General features: G+C 43.1%; 1 pseudogene; it reads left to right on the forward strand.

The window, feature by feature from the left end:
* The first annotated feature begins 9,561 nt into the window (after nucleotides 1–9,561).
* The window catches only part of LOC135554703 (zinc finger protein 883-like), a 33,746-nt pseudogene continuing 23,437 nt past the window's right edge, over nucleotides 9,562–19,870 (forward strand).

Raw genomic sequence — 19,870 nt, forward strand, 5'->3', positions numbered from 1 at the left:
ACTTTGCACATACCCTGCTGCTATCGTATTTCAGACACCACTTTAAAGTAATCCACTGCAGCCAGATTGTGGAGTTACTTACCTTCTCCTCTTCGCTCTCTGTGGAGCATAAGTCCTCAACCAGTCCATGCCGGCTTGTCTAAATAGTGGCGGTGCGTAAAGATTGCACTTACCACAAATTCCTTGTTTTCCTGTGTTTGCCGTATTGTACATTGCTTTTGTCATTAGCACAATATACATGATCGCGATTTTAGCTTCAAGGCGGTGGCCATTTTGAAAATCCTAAAAGGTAGATTGAGCTGATTTAATGGCACACTAAAACATGTCGTGCGCCATAGTTTTGAAACACAGTGGATAGTGCTAAAACAATTATGTCATATCTGAATTCTGCCATCTTTATGCACGTTGGCCATTTGCCAAAGAGAAAGGACAACAATAACCAATGGCTAAGCTAAATAGACAATTGAAATGAGTTGAGAGTTGAGTAGGTGAGATGGGTTGGTCTGTACACCAGTAGTAACACCATCATGGACCCCAGGAAGAGTAGCTGCTGCTTTGGCAACAGTTAATGGGGATTCTAGTAAAATACCAAATACTAAATCATCATCACTCTATAGATCCATTCTAGCCTGGTCCCAGATCTGCTGGTGCTCTTTCCAACTCATTGTCAAGCCAAACATTTGAAATAGAAATTCCACAAGGTGTTGGTAAGAGAGCAGAAAGTGACTGGCATCCAGGCTAGTTCCATTCCTCAAGGCCTATGTCTCAGTTTCATGGCTGTCGTGCTAAAGTAGAATTCAAGACAAATAAATCAAGACAGTTTTTTTCCCTCTTGTGTCTGTCACATGTATTGCTTTGTTTGCTGTAATTAATTAATGTGATCATAGGTGCCTGAGCAGTTGAGCAAATGAATCAGCTGCATTCCCACTTTGTATGTTTTTGCACCGCCACATTTTTGGACCAGAAAAGTATCATGACCCATTGGGTAATTTGTCATCACGCTTGTAGTCGTTAGCAACCTGGGAATCAGTGAAACACTCCTTGACCAGAGGCCCCAGGTGATCCGCCACCGCCGGCGACACATTGTCCCCATAGAGGAAATAAATGAACTTCATTCTTGCTACTGTTCTTTGATGAAGAGTCGCTCCCTTCTCATATAAAGTTAGGATTCATGAGATAACCTGTAAGAGCTTTAGTGCACAAGCCCCTTCAGTGTCATACATGTAAAACATTTGGTCATGTGTCAAGTGTGTGCAGAAGGGAAGAGTATTGTTATGCCAAATGAATGGAAATGCTGCAACTGTGGAGGTGAACATGTGCCTGAATTCCTGGAGTGTCCTGTTAGGGTGAAGGAGAATGCGGTGGTAAGGGTAGGTAGTGTCCTGTTAGGGTGAAGGAGAATGCGGTGGGGTGAAGGAGAATGTGTAAGGGTAGTGTCCTGTTAGGGTGAAGGAGAATGCGGTGGTAAGGGTAGGTAGTGTCCTGTTAGGGTGAAGGAGAATGCGGTGGTAAGGGTAAGTAGTGTCCTGTTAGGGTGAAGGAGAATGCGGTGGTAGGTAGTGGTAGGTGAAGTGTCCTGTTAGGGTGAAGGAGAATGCGGTGGTAAGGGTAGTGTCCTGTTAGGGTGAAGGAGAATGCGGTGGTAAGGGTAAGGGTAGTGTCCTGTTAGGGTGAAGGAGAATGCGGTGGTAAGGGACCTGTTAGGGTGAAGGAGAATGCGGGTAAGGGTAAGTCCTGTTAGGGTGAAGGAGAATGTGTAGGTAGGTAGTGGTTAGGGTGAAGGGAGAATGCGGGTAGTGTCCTGTTAGGGTGAAGGTAGTGTCCTGTTAGGGTGAAGGAGAATGCGGTGGTAAGGGTAGGTAGCGTCCTGTTAGGGTGAAGGAGAATGCGGTGGTAAGGGTAAGTAGTGTCCTGTTAGGGTGAAGGAGAATGCGGTGGTAAGGGTAAGTAGTGTCCTGTTAGGGTGAAGGAGAATGCGTGGTAGGTAGTGTCCTGTTAGGGTGAAGGAGAATGCGGTGGTAAGGGGTAAGTAGCCCTGTTAGGGGTGAAGGAGAATGCGGTGGTAAGGGTAGGTAGTGTCCTGTTAGGGTGAAGGAGAATGCGGTGGTAAGGGTAGTGTCCTGTTAGGTGAAGGAGAATGCCTGTTAGGTGAAGGAGAATGCGGTGGTAAGGGTAGTGTCCTGTTAGGGTGAAGGAGAATGCGGTGGTAAGGGTAGGTAGTGTCCTGTTAGGGTGAAGGAGAATGCGGTGGTAAGGGTAGCGTCAGTGTCCTGTTAGGGTGAAGGAGAATGCGGTGGTAAGGGTAGGGAGAATGCGGTGGTAGTGTCCTGTTAGGGTGAAGGAGAATGCGGTGGTAAGGGTAGGGTAGTGTCCTGTTAGGGTGAAGGAGAATGCGGGTGGTAAGGGTAGGTAGTGTCCTGTTAGGGTGAAGGAGAATGCGGTGGTAAGGGTAGGTAGTGTCCTGTTAGGGTGAAGGAGAATGCGGTGGTAAGGGTAGGTGCGGTGGTAGTGTCCTGTTAGGGTGAAGGAGAATGCGGTGGTAAGGGTAGGTAGTGTCCTGTTAGGGTGAAGGAGGGTGGGTGAATGCGGTGGTAGACGGTAAGTAGTGTCCTGTTAGGGTGAAGGAGAATGCGTGGTAAGGGTAAGTAGCGTCCTGTTAGGGTGAAGGAGAATGCGGTGGTAAGGGTAGGTAGTGTCCTGTTAGGGTGAAGGAGAATGCGGTGGTAAGGGTAGGTAGTGTCCTGTTAGGGTGAAGGAGAATGCGGTGGTAAGGGTAAGTAGTGTCCAGTGTGTCTCCTGTCTGGAGGCAGTGAGAAAATTGGAAGGATGGGGAATAAACAATGATAGTAGAGCAAACAAGACCAGTGAAGGGTTCTCATCAACCGAGGAATAGTGAAATGCTACATGGTAAAAAGGGGGACTTTGTATTATTTATTGCAATGGTCAGAAACTGTACGACACACGCGGAGAAGAAATCTAAGAACATTGGAATGAATCATTGTGAATGCCGCAGAACGTTTTTTGGGGGGGGGGGGCTGTGCTGAGTCTGTGCAAGAGATCCTGTCAGTGAATGTATGGCCATCACGGAACCTTGAGCCTGTGTATGATGTATTTTGGAGTGGACTGTGATTGAATAAGTGGGATTGGTTCTTAGTTGATGTGTTTTATTTGGTATGATATCATTTTTCCCATATCCCATGTTTTTTTTTCAATACCACTACCAGCTGGTGGCGATAATATGCATATAACATTGGATACCAACCGCCGTTAAACCCCATCGAAGAAGAAGAAGAGTAGGTTGTGTTCCAAGTGGCTCTTGGGCAAAAGTAGGCGGTAGCAGACAACAGGATTCTTGAAAAGGGTGTTGAACGTTTTCTTGACTTATAGATCAGGTAAACTTTTGCAAATCATTTTTCTGAAGTAAGGTCAGCCTACATGAGACGTTTATTTGTCACAATTTAAATCGTTTTCTGATATTTAATTAGATGTTTGATTGCTCTGGTGTAATGTTTATCTGAACGCTATGACAGAGGAATAACTGTTGCCGACACAGTTCTTGTCACGTGAAGAAACAGTAGCTTCCTTGATGGATTTGGTAAGTTTGGCTGCTTTTTAACAGTAGAGAATAGCTCAGCTGTATACAGTTATACGTTCAGTTAACTTTTAACATTATATCTCTGCTGTGTGGTATAAAAAAAGTGAGTTTGGTTAACTAACAGTAGCCTATAGCTCTACTGTATAAAATGTATTGGTCGAGTTTTCATCATCTTTGATCTTCCACATCAATGCGTTACATTTGAACAGCTGGGCAAAGTAAACCATGGCGGTAATAAACTTGTTGGGATATTTTGTCCTTCAACAAAGTAACCTTCTAGCCTATCGCACACAATGCTCTGGGTAATTGCGGCAATTCACCCACTATGCTGTTTACTTTGTGCATCTAGCCTACTTCATATCGCGGAGTCTACCTTTAAACTCAGAATATGCTATTCTGTTATTTTGACTCTTTTGAACGTTTTTCTTTTACTAATGTTTCTTGATTCCTTCCTAAATATTTATTAGACTGTTTGTATAGGCCTACCTCAAGTCCCGGCAGTGTGTCAAGCCCGTATTTTGAGAGGGTGGAGCTCCTCGTTGCGGTTCTGCTCCTTGTTCTAGCATCTCCCAATCTCTCCTCCTAACACGTATGAACCCAGAACTTCGTCGAGCAGCTGACCAATTACGTGAGACTTTAGTTCTGGATTAATCAAGATTAGCTCAGTGGTGAGAGATGTGGTCAACTCCACTGAATGCTCAATCAAAGGTTCTGAACATAAAACAGGGGCATTACAAGTGTTATCAGTTTTGACATTTGTAAGAGTAAAAAATATATACTAAGAGTAAAAAAATGTATATACCACTTCCAAAGTGCTGAAATTATGTTCTATGTACAATACCTCCTGCGTTCACCAGGACAGAGCGAGCTCATCCCCCAACCCTGCCAGAGTGCTCACCAGGACAGAGCTAGCTCATCCCCCTCCACCCTGCCTGAGTGCTCACCAGGACAGAGCTCTCATCCCCTTCCACCCTGCCAGAGTGCTCACCAGGACAGAGCGAGCTCATCCCCCCCACCCTGCCAGAGTGCTCACCCCTGCCAGGACAGGAGCGAGCTCATCCCCCTCCACCCTGCCAGAGTGCTCACCAGGACAGATCCCCCTCCCACCCTGCCAGAGTGCTCATCCCCCTCATCCAACCTGCCAGAGTGCCAGGACAGTCATCCCCTCCACCCTGCCTGAGTGCTCACCCAGGACAGAGCTGCTCATCCCCCTCCAACCTACCAGAGTGCTCAAGGACAGAGCTAGCTCATCCCCTCCAGTAGGCCTTACTGCCAGAGTGCTCACCAAAGGACAGAGCTCTGAACTCAGACAGAGCGTGTCTCCCCCTGTGGCTGGTCGACTGCAGGAAAACACCAGGGCAGAGAGCGAATCCCCCTTGCCAGAGAGGGGGACATGAGAAGGACAGAAGCTCATCCCCCTCCAACCTGCCAGAGTGCTCACCAGAGAGATTTGATTTCATCAAGTAAGAACAATGGGGCGTGTGGATTAGACTACAATCTGCTTCCGCAACTTCTGTTAATTGATAGATACAAAATATATTTATGATACATATTTCCAAAACATAGTTATTCAATGTCTTTGTTTCACAGGGGACACCCCTAACCATCGTTCTCTCAATAGGGGGAATTTATCATATGGGGGGCCTCAAAAACATCATGATGCTGACGAGACAGAGAATAATCTCACCCGATCAGAACATCTCAAGAAACCCCAACAGACGTACAGGGAATAAACCTCACCACTACTGCTCTGACTTTGGGAAGCGATTCACTACACAAAGGTCCTTAATTCACCAGCGGAGTCACACCTGAGGGAAACCATACCGCTGCCCTCAATGCGGGAAATCTTTAGCTGCATCTAACACCTTAAAATATAATCTAAGAATCAATACAGGAGAGAAACCATACTACTGCTCTCAGTGTGGAAAGAGTTTTGCTGCATCTAACACTTTAAAATCTCATCTGAGAATCCACACAGGAGAGAAACCGTATAGCTGCTCTCAGTGTGGGAAGAGTTTCACGTGTCCAGGGGGTCTTAAAGTACACAGAAGAAGCCATACAGGAGACAAACATTACAGATGCTCACAGTGTGGGAAGAGTTTCACTGCTTCTCACATCTTAAAATTTCATCTGAGAATTCATACAGGAGAGAAGCATTACCCCTGCCTTGATTGTGGGAAAGGTTTTGTTAGTGCAGGAGCCCTAACCATACACCAGCTGGAGAGCAGCATTATAGCTGTCATCCGTGTGGAAAGTGCTTTTCTGTTTCAGAAAAACAAACTATACACCAGCGCATACACAGTGGAGAGAAACCTTATAGTTGTGATCGGTGTGGGAAATGCTTTGCTCGGTCAGGAGAGCTGACTATACACCAGAAAACACACACTGGAGTGAAGCCTTATAGCTGTGATCAGTGTGGATAGAGCTTTGCTCAAGCTTCCCCCCTGAATAGACACCAGCGAACACACTGGAGAGAAGCCTTATAGCTGTGATCAGTGTGGGAAGAGATTTAGTCAATCAGGGACACTGAATTCACATCAGCGAACACACACTGGAGAGAAACCTTCTGTCTGTCTATGTGGAAAGAGCTTTTCTCATTTAGGGCCAATGAAAAAACACCATAAAGCAACAATATGCCATATTTCATCTCCCTCCTATCCAGTTCCAGATCCCTAAATACATGTGAAATAGAAAACATCTAGTGAACAGTCATATCCATCTACCATTCTTAAACAGTTGACTTAGTTGGATCACCATAGTAACCTCTGGAGCATAATATGCAGCTCTGATCTAGGACCAGGTCCCCCTGTGTCTATGTGTTATCACACATTGTGTTTTTAAATGGATCATTGTCATTGTAGAAGATGTCATAATGAACCTGTGTGGGGGGTGGGGTTGATAATTGTATTCTTTCATATACTATTATTATTATTAAATAAAGTGGAGCAGTGGTCTAAGACCATCTCAGTCTTCGAACACGAGGCATCACTACAGACAACCTGGTTCGAATCCAGACTGTATCACACGTGATTGGGAGTCCCATAGAGTGGCGCACAAATGGCCAAGCATCGTCTGAGTTTGGCGGGTGTACGCCGTCATTGTAAATAATAATTTGTTCTTAACTGACTTGCCTAGTTAAATAACGGTTAAATAAAATACATGTAGAATAATGTTTCAACAGTAGTGTGTATTCATGTATTCAATTGATCAATAAATTCAATACATTATCTTCTGTACAACCATCTGCTGATTTCTACACTTAATTATTTATTCACTAAATTTATTAAAATGCTCCTAAAACTAATAAATTATGCATTACATAATTATATCCATGAAAAACAATCTAAACGCAAAAAGTAAAGTATTGGTCCCATGTTTCATGTGCTGAAATAAAAGGTCCCATAAATGTTACATGTTCACACATCATTTTTGTGCAGAAATTTGTTTACATGCCTATCAGTGAGCATTTCTCCTTTGTCAAGATAGTGCATCCACCTGACAGATGAGCACTCTGGAGAAGATTTTCATCAAGGTTCTCTCTGTACTTTGCTCCGTTCATCTTTCCCTCGTCTTAGTCTTCCAGGCCCTGCCGCTGAAAACAACCCCACAGCATGATGCCAAAACAACACATCACCGTAGGGATGGTGTCATGTTTCCTCCAGACATGACGCTTAGCATTCAGGGCAAAAAGTTCAATCTTGGTTTCATCAGACCAGAGAATCTTGTTTCTCATGGTCTGAGATTCCTTAGGTGCCTTTTTGGCAAAGTCCAAGCGGGCTGTCATGTGCTTTTACTGAGGAATGGCTTCCGTCTGGCCACTCTACCATACAGGCCTGATTGGTGGAGTGCTGCAGAGATGGTTGTCCTTCTGGAAGGTTCTCCTATCTCCATAGAGAAACTCTGAAGCTCTGTCTGTGACCATCAGGTTCCTGGTCACCTCCCTGACCAAGGCCCTTCTCCCCTGATTGGTCAGTTTGGCCGGGCGGCCAGCTCTAGGAAGAGTCTTGGTGGTTGCAGACTTCTTCCATCCACCGTGTTCTTGGGGATCTTCAATGCTGCAGAAATGTTTTGGTACCCTTCCCCAGACCTGTGCCTCCACACAATCCTGTTTCAGAGATCTACGGAGTCTGCCTTTCCAAATCATGTCCAATCAATCAAATGTACCACAGGTGGATTCCAATCAAGTTGTAGAAACATCTCCAGGATGATCAACGGAAACAGGATGCACCTGAGCTCAATGTTGAGTCTTAGAGTAAATGTGCTGAATACTTATGATGCAAATAAGGTATTTCTGTTGTATATCTGTATTACATTTCCCTCAAAAAATTTAAAACCTGATTTCACTTGATTAAAATGCATTTAATCAAGTTTAGAATAAGGCTGTTACATAACGAAGCGGAAAATGTGGAGGGGTCTGAATACTTTCTGAAGGCACTAAAAGTCAACCTCCTTAATTATTTATATCAACAACATCAAAATTGCACTTACTCTATGCACACTCACCAGACTACCCACACACTCACTAGACTACCCACACACTCACTAGACTACCCACACACTCATTACACTACCTACACACTCACTAAACTACCCGCACACTCACTAAACTACCCGCACACTCACTAGACTACCCGCACACTCACTAGACTACCCGCACACTCACTAGACTACCCGCACACTCACTAGACTACCCGCACACTCACTAGACTACCCGCACACTCACTAGACTATCCACACACTCACTAGACTACCCACACACTCACTAGACTACCCACACACTCACTAGACTACCCACACACTCACTAGACTACCCACACACTCACTAGACTACCCACACACTCATGCCAACACACACACTACATTCACTCACACACACAAAACACACATGCAAATGGGCCCCACACATAGTAACACAATAATAGGGCTATATACAAGGAGTAGCAGTCCTGAGGCAATGTGCAGGGGTACAGGTGATTGAGGTAATGCAGTGTGTACATGTAGTAGGGGTAAAAGGGACTAGGCCATCAGGACATAATAAACAGAGTAGCAGCAGCATATTTGAAGAGTGTGAAAGTGTGTCCTTTTTTATTTAGCAAATATTTATCTTAAATTTTTTTAACCCTTCATTGTTAGGAATGGGCTCGTAAGTAAGCATTTCACTGTAAAGTCTACACCTTTTCTGTTTGGAACAAGTGACCAATAAAATGTGATTTGATCTGAGTAGCAGAGGAGGATGGGTACAGGGCAAGGGATCCTCCAGAGTGATTAGGAATAATATGTGTTTCAGTAAGGTTGGTTTCTTAGTGTTCATAACCATTGCTATCAACTGTACAGCAGAAATAGAATTTAAGTCACCTAAAACATATTGTGGTGGCAGCTGCAGAAAAATACTTGGGATTACATTATTTTAACGCGGAAGAATTGCAGGGAGTGTTCTGTTTTTCATGAGGGTTAAATTGGCAGGTATTTTTTCTATCACCAAGTATAATGGATTGTACAGTAGGTGGCAACATGCACCTCTAACGTTTGTTTGCTGACCTCCATAAATACTATTGAAGAAGGACTTCACGTTGGACCAATGGTTTATATAACTAACCCAAGATAGACCACAGCCTGTTGTTTCCAATGTGAGCAAATAGAACAAGCAAAAGATGGGCAGAGCTAACATTGGCTGGTTCTAGCATGTATTTGCATATTTCGGTTAGGAAATGCCTACTCTTAAGTGCGCATGTGCAACAACTAAATTCGATGCACTCCTAAACAACACACTTTAAAAAAAACTTTCGCAAACGGTAAAGTCTATAAAAGTTAGATTTAGTTTTGGAAACAAAAAACTGCACTGAGATCAAATGAGCAAAATGTCGGCCAAAATCCATCTCGCTCCATCTTCTCTCACTGTCGGCCATTGGGCTTCCTCTCACCACCATATTTGGTAGTGAGTGGAAACGCCAACCGGATGCTTCACATTTATTCTTCCAGTGAAATATCTATGTCATTGTTCTCTCTGTGGCTGGACTTTCGAGGATATCTGTTCCAAGTGGCTTTCAGGTAGACAGGATTATTGGTGAATGGGATGTTGTTGAATGTTTTCTTGGCTTTTGTAGCTCAGGTAAAATCTTATTCAGGATCATACTGAAGTAAGATTAGCCTACATACATTTGAATCCAGTTTTGATATATAAATAGACGTTTGATTGCTCTGATCTAGCTGTTTCAGTTGTAGACTTGAGACTGGAATTGCCTGCGACAATGCCATAATAGTTATCTGAACGCTGTGACAAACGACGTAACTATAACGTACACATTTCTTGAGGAAACGTTGAAGAAAGAATAGCGTCCACAATGGATCGGGTATGTTTGGTTGCCTTTTGTTAGCAATATAGACCTACTGTGTTTGAAATATCTAGGCCTAGTTTTCACATTTGATCGTCCACTTCCATGTGTTCCATTTGAACAGCTAACGTTAGCTAGACAGTGGTGGAAAATGTACTAAATGGTCATACTTGAGTAACGATATCTTTAGAAATGACTCGGCTAAAAGTGAAAGTCACCGAGTAAAAGTATTTGGTCTTAAATATACTATCCTGCTAAGCATTCGAAATGTAACTAGTACTTTTGGGTGTCGGGGAAAATGTATTGAGTAAAAAGTACATTATTTTATTTATAAATTACTGGAGTAAAAATTGCCAAATATAATTGTAAAATTGAGCCGCCCCTTGTTTATAGGAAACTTTGCACAAAATTGTGTGACCAAATATGCAGGAAGAGGATATTTATGGCTGTGGTAACTAATGACAACCATAAGTCTAAATTGGCTATACCGTAAAAATTGCTGAAACGTATAGAAAGAATACTATTTCCCTTGAAGTAGTGATGCTGAATGTAAAACATTGCTAAACTTACCCCACTCTCCCAGACTTTAAAGTAGTATTTTTTAAATTTATTATATTATTTTTTAAATAAATTATTGTTGAAAAGCAATATCCCAACTATAGATACAGTGAAGTAAACACTTTACTGATGTCATCGGCCCCTTCCTTGCTTGAGGAACAACACAATTATTTAACACAGGTTTAACACCTATCACAAACATTGTACTTTTTAAACACTTAGCATAGACTAAGCCTTGTTGTTACCTCATATCCCAGCGATAATGCCTTGCATTACACCTGGGAAGAAAACACTTCCATTTGCTCAAAGTGCCATTGGCTCAACTTACCCAAGGCAAACATGTTGACTATATTAGCCCACACAGCAACAAGGATGCATTTTCATGCTAGGTTTAGGAACTCATATTGACGCTTATTAAGACCCCAACTGATGTATAGAACAATCTTAAAATTGTCAACTTTGGTTAAGATACAAGCACCATGAAACCTCTAAGCCAAATTCAGTTTTTTGGACCCAACTTGCTTACCACTTTTTTTCATGTGTTTTCTTTCTTCACAGACTCCATGAAATGATGACCTCTTCCAAAATATTTGGTCAAATTATTAATTTTCTGTATGGTTTCCTAGAAACAAGGCCAGCTCAACACTCTCCCATACAGCAATATGGATAAAAACATGCCACTATTTCCAAAGTTATTATAGTACACATACATTTATTTATAACTAGGCTATAGTGGTACAATGTCTTATGGGACAGTTAATACTAAAAACTTCTGTAGTATGTGCCATTACAGTTGAACTATTTAAAAAAAAAATATTATGTATATAATGTTGCTGCTACCATCTCTTTTGACTGAAAATAAATAACTTCTGGACATCAGAACAGTGAATATTAGCTTATTTTTTTCTTTAACGGGTCCGATGATCCCGACATGAAGAACATACTGCTTTCCCGGGAACTTGCCCAAATCCCCGTCATTTGCGTGAAAAGAAGACAGAGGAAAAGTGGGTTGCCTTCTGAGAATTCGTAGGTGATCAAATAAACCCCCTCTGCCTTCCGTTCTACTAGCTAATGTGCAATCATTGGAAAATAAAATCAACGACCCTACGAGGAAGATTAAACTACCAACGGGACATTCAAAACTAATATCTTATGCTTCACGGAGTCGTGGCTGAATGACGACATTATCAACATACAGCTGGCTGGTTATACGCTGTATCAGCAGGATAGTACAGCAGGTGTCTGGTAAGACAGGGGTGATGGACTATGTATATTTGTAAACAACAGCTGGTGCATGACATCTAAGGAAGCCTCAAGGTTTTGCTTGCCTGAGTTAGAGTACCTCATGATATGCTCTAGACCACACTATCTACCTAGCGTTTTCGTCTGTATTTGTGGTAGCTATCTACATACCACCACAGACCGATGCTGGCACTAAGATTGCACTCAATGAGCTGTATTCAGCCATAAGCATACAGGAAAATGCTCATCCAGAGGCGGTGCTCCTAGTGGCCGGGGACTTTAATGCAGGGAAACTTATCTGTTTTATCAAATTTCTATCAGCATGTTAAATATGCAACCAGAGGGAAAATAATTCTAGACCACCTTTACTCCACACAGAGACAAAGCTCTCCCTCGCCCTCCATTTGGCAAATCTGACCATAATTCTATCCTCCCGATTCCTGCTTACAAGCAAAAATGAAAGCAGGAAGTCGATAAAAAAGTGGTTAGATAAAAAAGTGGTCAGATGAAGCAGATGCTAAGCTACAGGACTATTTTGCTAGCACAGACTGGAATGTTCCAGGATTCTTCCGATGGCATTGAGGAGTGTACCACCTCAGTCATTGTCTTCATCAATAAGTAAATCGACGTCGTCCCCACAGTGACTACGTACAAACCCCAACCAGAAGCCATAGATTACAGGCAACATCTGCACTGAGCTAAAGGCTAGAGCTGCCGCTTTCAAGGAGTGGGACTGTAACCCAGAACCTTATAAGAAATCCCGCTATGCCCTCCGAAGACCTTTAAACAGGTCAACATTCACAAGGCCGCAAGGCCAGACAGATTACCAGAACGTGTACTGCGAGCATGCTCTGACCAACTGGCAAGTGTCTTCACTGACATTTTCAACCTCTCCCTGTCCGAGTCTTTAATACCAACATGTTTTAAGCAGACTAACATAGTGTTCTTGGGCACAGGAACTAAGGTAACCTGCCTAAATGACTACCAACCTGTAGCACTCACGTCTGTAGCTATGAAGTGCTTTGAAAGGCTGGTCATGGCTCACATCAACACCATCATGCCAGAAACCCTCAAATGTTTCGGGTAGCCTTCCATAAGCTTCTCACAAGAAGTTGGGTGAATTTGGTCCATTCCCCCTGACAGGGCTGGTGTAACTGAGTCAGGTTTGTAGGTCTCCTTTCTCGCACACGCTTTTTCAGTTCTGCCAACAATTTTTCTATAGGATTGAGGCCAGGGCTTTGTGATGGCCACTCCAATACCTTGACTTTGATGTCCTTACGCCATTTTCCACAACTTTGGCAGTATGCTTGAGGTCATTGTCCATTTGAAAGACCCATTTGCGACCAAGCTTTAACTTCCTGACGGATGTCTTGAGATGTTGCTTCAATGTATCCACATACCTTTCCCTCATGATGCCATCTATTTTATGAAGTGCACCAGTCCCTCCTGCAGCAAAGTACCCCCACAACATGATGCCACCACCCCCGTGCTTCGCGTTTGGGATGGTGTTCTTGGCTTGCAAGCCTCCCCCTTTTCCTCCAAACATAATGGTCATTATGGCCAAACAGTTCTATTTTTGTTTCATCAGACCAGAGGACATTTCTCCAAAAAGTACGATCTTTGTCCCCATGTGCAGTTGCAATCCGTAGTCTGGCTTTTTTATGGTGGTTTTGGAGCAGTTGCTTGGAGCAGTTGAAACGCCTCGAGCGGCGTTTCAGGTTATGTCGATATAGGCCTCGTTTTACTGTGAATATAGATACTTTTGTACCTGTTTCCTCCAGCATCTTCACAAGGTCCTTTGCTGTTGCTCTGGGATTGATTTGCACTTTTTGCACCAAAGTCGTTCATCTCTTGGACACCGAACGCGTCTCCTTCCTGATCGGTATGACTGCGTGGTCCCATGGTGTTTATACTTGCATACTATTGTTTGTACCGATGAACGTGGTACCTTCAATTGGAAATTGCTCCCAAGGATGAACAAGACTTGTGGAGGTCTAGAGTTTTTTTTTTTCTGAGGTCTTGGCTGATTACTTTTGATGTTCCCATGATGTCAAGCAAAGAGGCACTGAGTTTGAAGGTATGCCTTGAAATATATCCACAGGTACACCTCAAATTGACTCAAATGATGTCAATTAGCCTTACAGAAGCTTCTAAAGCCATGACAATTTTCTGGAATTTTCCAAGCTGTTTAAAGGCACAGTCAACTTAGTGTATGTAAACTTCTGACCCACTGGAATTGTGATACAGTGAATATAAGTTAAATAATCTGTCTATAAACAATTGTTGGAAAAATGACTTCATGCACAAAATCGATGACCGACTAGCCAAAACTATAGTTTGTTAACAAGACATTTGTGGAGTGATTGAAACACTTAGGTTGGAGTCATTAAAACTTGTTTATATAAACTTCTGACTTCTACACCTGTTGTACTCGGCGCGTATGACCAATACAATTTGATTTGACTATGGTAAACTCGGCTATAGTGGTAAAATGTCTTATGGGGACAGTCAATACTACAAACTTCATTAGTAAGTGCCATTACAGTTTTTCTCAATTGCATTTTTGTAACAGTGTTGTAGAGAGATTTAGACTAAACACTAAAGTAATAAAATGTTTGGTCTAATGATATTCTATGTACAATACTTCCTGTGGTCACCAGGACAGAGTTAGCCCGTCCCCCTACACCCTGCCGGGGTGCCCTGGTCACAACTCTCCTGGTAGCGCCTTACTGCTGGATCTGAAGAGGGTGTCTGTGTGGCTGGTCGACTGCAGGAAAACACCAGGGCAGAGTGGAACTGTGAGAGAAGGACACGAGGAGGATGAGAAGGGAGAAGATGGAGATTTGATTTCATCATGTAAGAACAATGTGTGTTGATTAAAATATAATCTGCTTCTCTAACTGCTCCATGATTGATAAACAATATATATACAGGTAACTACCAAAATAAACACCAACATAGTGCCTTAATAGACCAGAACAGATTAAATGTGGCTTGGCATAGATTCTACAAGAGTCTAACTCTATCGGAGGGATGCTTTTAGATGGTGGTGGAAAACGCTGTCTGAGGTTCCCCGCTCCAAAATCTCATAAGTGTTCCATTTGGTTGAGATCTGGTAACAAACGGCCAGGGCGTATGATTTGCATTGTTCCCTTTCAGTCAGGAAACTTGGCCCAATACAGCTGTGGACAGTTTGAGCGCTAGTGCACTCTAATGAAAAACATTTGTCGCGCCAGACAAGGCCAATATACCCTGTGGGCAGTTTGAGCGCTAGTGCACTCTAATGAAGAACATTTGTCGCGCCGGACAAGGCCAATATACCCTGTGCTTCAGTGGAGTCCCCGCCTACCAAGGCACGGAGTCATTCCTTCAATTTCTTCCTGTCTTCATCTCGAGCTGAGCAGAACGATCTAACACATTTCTTCTAAACAAAGATTGGAATGCAATTTCAGGATTTATTAAAACTTAACTGTCCCACTAACTAGGGCATGCTTATCCTTCTGGTAGTTGTGCGTTAAAGTTTGGTAACTAGTTTTGTGAAATTTCCTACCAATATCTTTGCTAGTTATTCTTGTTGCTTTTTAGCGTGGCTAACTGGTTGCAAGGAAGATTGCTAGTACGAACGAGTCTGTGAAGGTTGTTAAGCCGCGTTTGAGTTCACGACCTTTCCCACAATCATGCGGTTTCACCATGTCTTTGAATAATACTCACGAGTTTAGTCTTGTATGTCTCTGCTGGATGGCAGCTCGGGCTGCCCTGGATTGATCTGGCGCATTGCACCACTGTTGCTGGCTGCGTTTAAGCACTTGAGAGAAACGTGTCGCCTTCCATAGAAGGCTTTGTGGTAACGAGTGTGATTTTCCTCCCCTGGGCGCCTGTACCTTGGCGGAGTCTGAGTTGCGGGATGCAGGGGTGGACCTGGGCTCGCGGTGGGGTCAGACGGCGCTATCCTCCCAGCATAGTGATATAGAGCCAGCTGACATCTCTTTTGGCATCGTGCTGGGCTCCTGTTTGGTTGGCGACGTGGTGTCTGGCCGGTTCTGGGAGGGGGCCAGAGACAGTTACTTGATGCCAACACATCTTTTTAGCTAAGTTAGACGCTGTAGTTGTGTTACACTTGGTAACCAGACTGTTTCATCTCAACATCGTTGATGCCTTTACCTACCTCTACACTTGCCAGTTTTAGCCTCAGCCAGCACCATATTCAGATGAGCCTTTACGTCGGTAGCCCTGCCCCCTGGTGAATGATCGCTGGATAATTATTTCTTTAAGTCTGATATCGTCGTGATTGAGTTTCCTAACTAAAAGGGAACCTACAGTTATGACTAGAACTAATGTTCAATGAAAGAGGCAAACAATGTACAACAGTTGTTTGTCCTCACACCGCCATGCTCAGATTAGGAGCGGTACTGAATTGAAGGAATGAGGCCGTACCTTAGTTTTATCACATGAGAAGGTGAGACTTCTGGTGCGGCACGGTGTTCATTGGCCTTGTCAAGAGTGATTCTAATGTTCCTCAGTAGAGGGCGCTAGTACGTGAACTCCCTATAGCTTGTTTCCCTCCTACAGGGAACAGTAGTTAAAGTAATAACTATGTTTTTTTATGCTCATTAAATCATTCAGTGAACACTCATGCCCTGTGGATGGGGGCATTGTCATCAACCATAGGTTGAAGGTGAGCACTCAATGGCTCTGCATTTATTGGCGTTTACCTTGCCCTCTAAGTGGTTGAGTGGACCAGAAGCATGCCAGGAAAATTTACCCAACACCATAAGAGCTGCCAGAACCCTCATTTCCTCAAGTGTTTCCTTTTATTTTGGCAGTTCTGTTTATACTGAGGGTCGTATTTGTTTATGCATTGCAAAACCTAGTTATTCAATGTCTTTTCTTCACAGGGGACACCCCTAACTGTCATTCTCTCAGTGGGAGGGGCTTATCTTCTGGGGAGCCTCAACATCATGTTGCTGACGAGGCAAAAGAGTCTCTACAGATCAGAACAACTCAGGAAACCCCAGCAGAGAGGTTCAGGGAAGAAACCTCACCACTGCTGCTCTGACTGTGGGAAGAGTTTCACTAGAAGGAGTGGCTTCATTATTCACCAGCGGATTCACACGGAGAGAAACCATACTGCTGCTCTCAGTGTGGGAAGAGTTTCACCTGTCAAGGAGGTCTTAAGTTACACCATAGAATCCATACAGGAGAGAATCCGTGCAGATGTTCACAGTGTGGGAAGAGTTTCGCTGCTTCTAACACCTTAAAATCTCATCTGAGAATACATACAGGGGAGAAGCCTTATCCCTGCCTTGATTGTGGGAAAAGCTTTGCTAATGCAGGAACCCTAACCATACACAAGCGTGTACACACTGGAGAGAAGCCTTATAGCTGTGATCAGTGTGGAAAGTGCTTTTCTCTTTCAGAAAATCTAACTATACACCGGCGCATACACTGGAGAGAAACCTTATGTTTGTTATCAGTGTGGGAAGAGCTTCACTCAGTCAGAGATCTGACTACACACCAGCGAACACACACTGGAGAGAAGCCTTATAAATGTGATCAGTGTGGGAAGAGCTTTGCTCTCGCTTCGTCCCTGACTAGACACCAGCGAACACACACTGGAGAGAAGCCTTATAGCTGTGATCAGTGTGGGAAGAGCTTTGCTCGAGCTTCCAACCTGTCTACACACCAGCGAACCCACACTGGAGAGACACCTCACAGATGTGATCAGTGTGGTAAGAGTTTTAGTCAGTCAAGAGATCTGATTACACACCGCGAACACACACTGGAAAGCGGCCTTATAGTTGTGATCAGTGTGGGAAGAGTTTTAGTCAGTCAGGGAACCTGATTAGACACCAGCGAATACACACTGGACAGAGGCTTTATAGCTGTGATCAGTGTGGGAAGAGTTTTAGTCAGTCAGGAAACCTGACTAGACACCAGCGAACACACACTGGAGAGAACCCTTATATCTGTGTATGTGGGAAGATATTTGTTCATTTAGGGCCAATGAAAAAACACCAGAAAGCGCAAACGTGTCTTTCAACTCCTATCTGACACCGGTTCCAGATCCATAAATAAAGGACCAATAGAAAACATCTAGTGAACCGTCATATCCATCTCTCATTCTTAAACGGTTGACTTAGTCTGATCACCACGGTAACCTGTTTGGAAGATAGATGCGGTAAAGAAGTCAATGGAACTCGAGCAAAACAATGGAATTGCCATGGAAACGTGTGGGAGAAAAGGCCATGGGGGAATAATCCTGAATCTCTTCATTGCCCCCCAGCAAAATGATCCTACGTTTAGACTATTGTTTATATGTGTATGTCACAATATATTGAGGTACAAATCAGAGTGTAATACTTGTATGGATGTCAACCCTAACAATAAATGTTACTTTCCCCAATCAACTGCATTCGTTAAAAATAATTAACTTCCACCACCGATGTCTGTATGCTAGCTATGCTAACCAGCTCATACTAACTGGAGTTAGCATTTAGAAGTCACTTCTCAACTTTTAAATGTTACCTGCGAAAACAGCCAAATATATCCAAATCGGACTTAAGTAACCACATTGTGAGCCTGTTACAGTACATACATTCGGAAAGTATTCATACCCCTCGACTTCCACATTTAGTTACATTTTAGAATAAGGCTGTAATGTATTAAATACTCCCCCCTAAATCTACACACAATACCCAATAATGACAATGCGAAAATTTTGGGATTTTAGCAAATGTATTTTAAATAAAAAAATATGCTTATTTACATAAGTATTCAGACCCGTTTCTATGAGACTCAAAATTGAGCTCAGGTGCATCCTTTTTCCATTCCTACAACTTGATTGGAGTCTACCTGTGGTAAATTCAGTTGATTGGACATGATTAGGAAGGGCGCACAATGGTCTATATAAGGTCCCACAGTTGGTCGTTTATGTCAGAGCAAAAACCAAGCCATGAGGTTGAAGGAATTGTCTGTAGAGCTCTGAGGCAGGATTGTGTCTTGGCACAGATCTGAGGAAGGAACCAAAACATTTCTGCAGCATTGAAGGTCCCCAAGGACACAGTGGCCTCCATCATTCTGAAATGGAAGATGTTTGGAACCACCAAGACTATTCCATTTCAGAATAAGGCTGTAATGTAAAAGTGTGTGTGTGTGTGTGTGTGTGGGGGGGGACACAGAAGTAAATCAGAACACAGAAGTAAATCAACAGAAGAAAATACGCTTTCTGGAGTGTCTCAGTCGGAGTTCTGGCCTCAACCTGATTGAGATGCTGTGGCATGACCAGGAGCGCTTCACACCAGACATCCCAAGAATATTGCTGAACTGAAAGAGTTTTGTAAAGAGGAATGGTCTACAATTCCTCCTGACCGTTGTGCGGGTCTGATCCACAACTACAGAAAACATTTGGTTGAGGTTATTGCTGCCAAAGGAGGGTCTACCAGTTATTAAATACAAGGTTTCACATACTTTTCCCACCCTGCACTGTGAATGTTCACACTGTGTGTTCAATAAAGACATGAACATGTATAATTGTTTGTGTGTTATTAGTTTAAGCAGACTATTTTGTTGACTTAGATGAAGATCAAATTGTATGACCAATTTATGCAGAAATACAGCTAATTCCAACGGGTTCACATACTTTTTCTTGCCACTGTATCTCAACATTGACATGATTGGTTGGTGGTGTGGGGGGTACTTCCTGTATAAACACAAACTCCCTTCCTTGACTACTTCCTTCCAGCAGTGTGTATCAGGGAGATTTCTAGATGTGGGAAGTGTGCAGGAGGACCTGAGAGAAAGGAATGTGTAGTATTGATGTAAAAAGTTGTGTGTATAAACTGTAGGGGTACACATGGTGCTGGAGATCAGATGTGTCCAGTGAGAGAAAGACAGGTTGAGGTTACCAGGATCAAATCAAATTTTATTTGTCACATACACATGGTTAGCAGATGTTAATGCGAGTGTAGCGAGATGCTTGTGCTTCTAGTTCCGACAATACAGTAATAACCAACAAGTAATCTAACTAACAATTCCAAAACTACTGTCTTATACACAGTGTACACAGTGTAAGGGGATAAAGAATATGTACATAAAGATATGAATGAGTGATGGTACAGAGCAGCATAGGCAAGATCGCAGTCGT

Source organism: Oncorhynchus masou, chromosome 14, assembly GCF_036934945.1.
Source record: "Oncorhynchus masou masou isolate Uvic2021 chromosome 14, UVic_Omas_1.1, whole genome shotgun sequence".
Taxonomy (NCBI): Eukaryota; Metazoa; Chordata; class Actinopteri; order Salmoniformes; family Salmonidae; genus Oncorhynchus; species Oncorhynchus masou.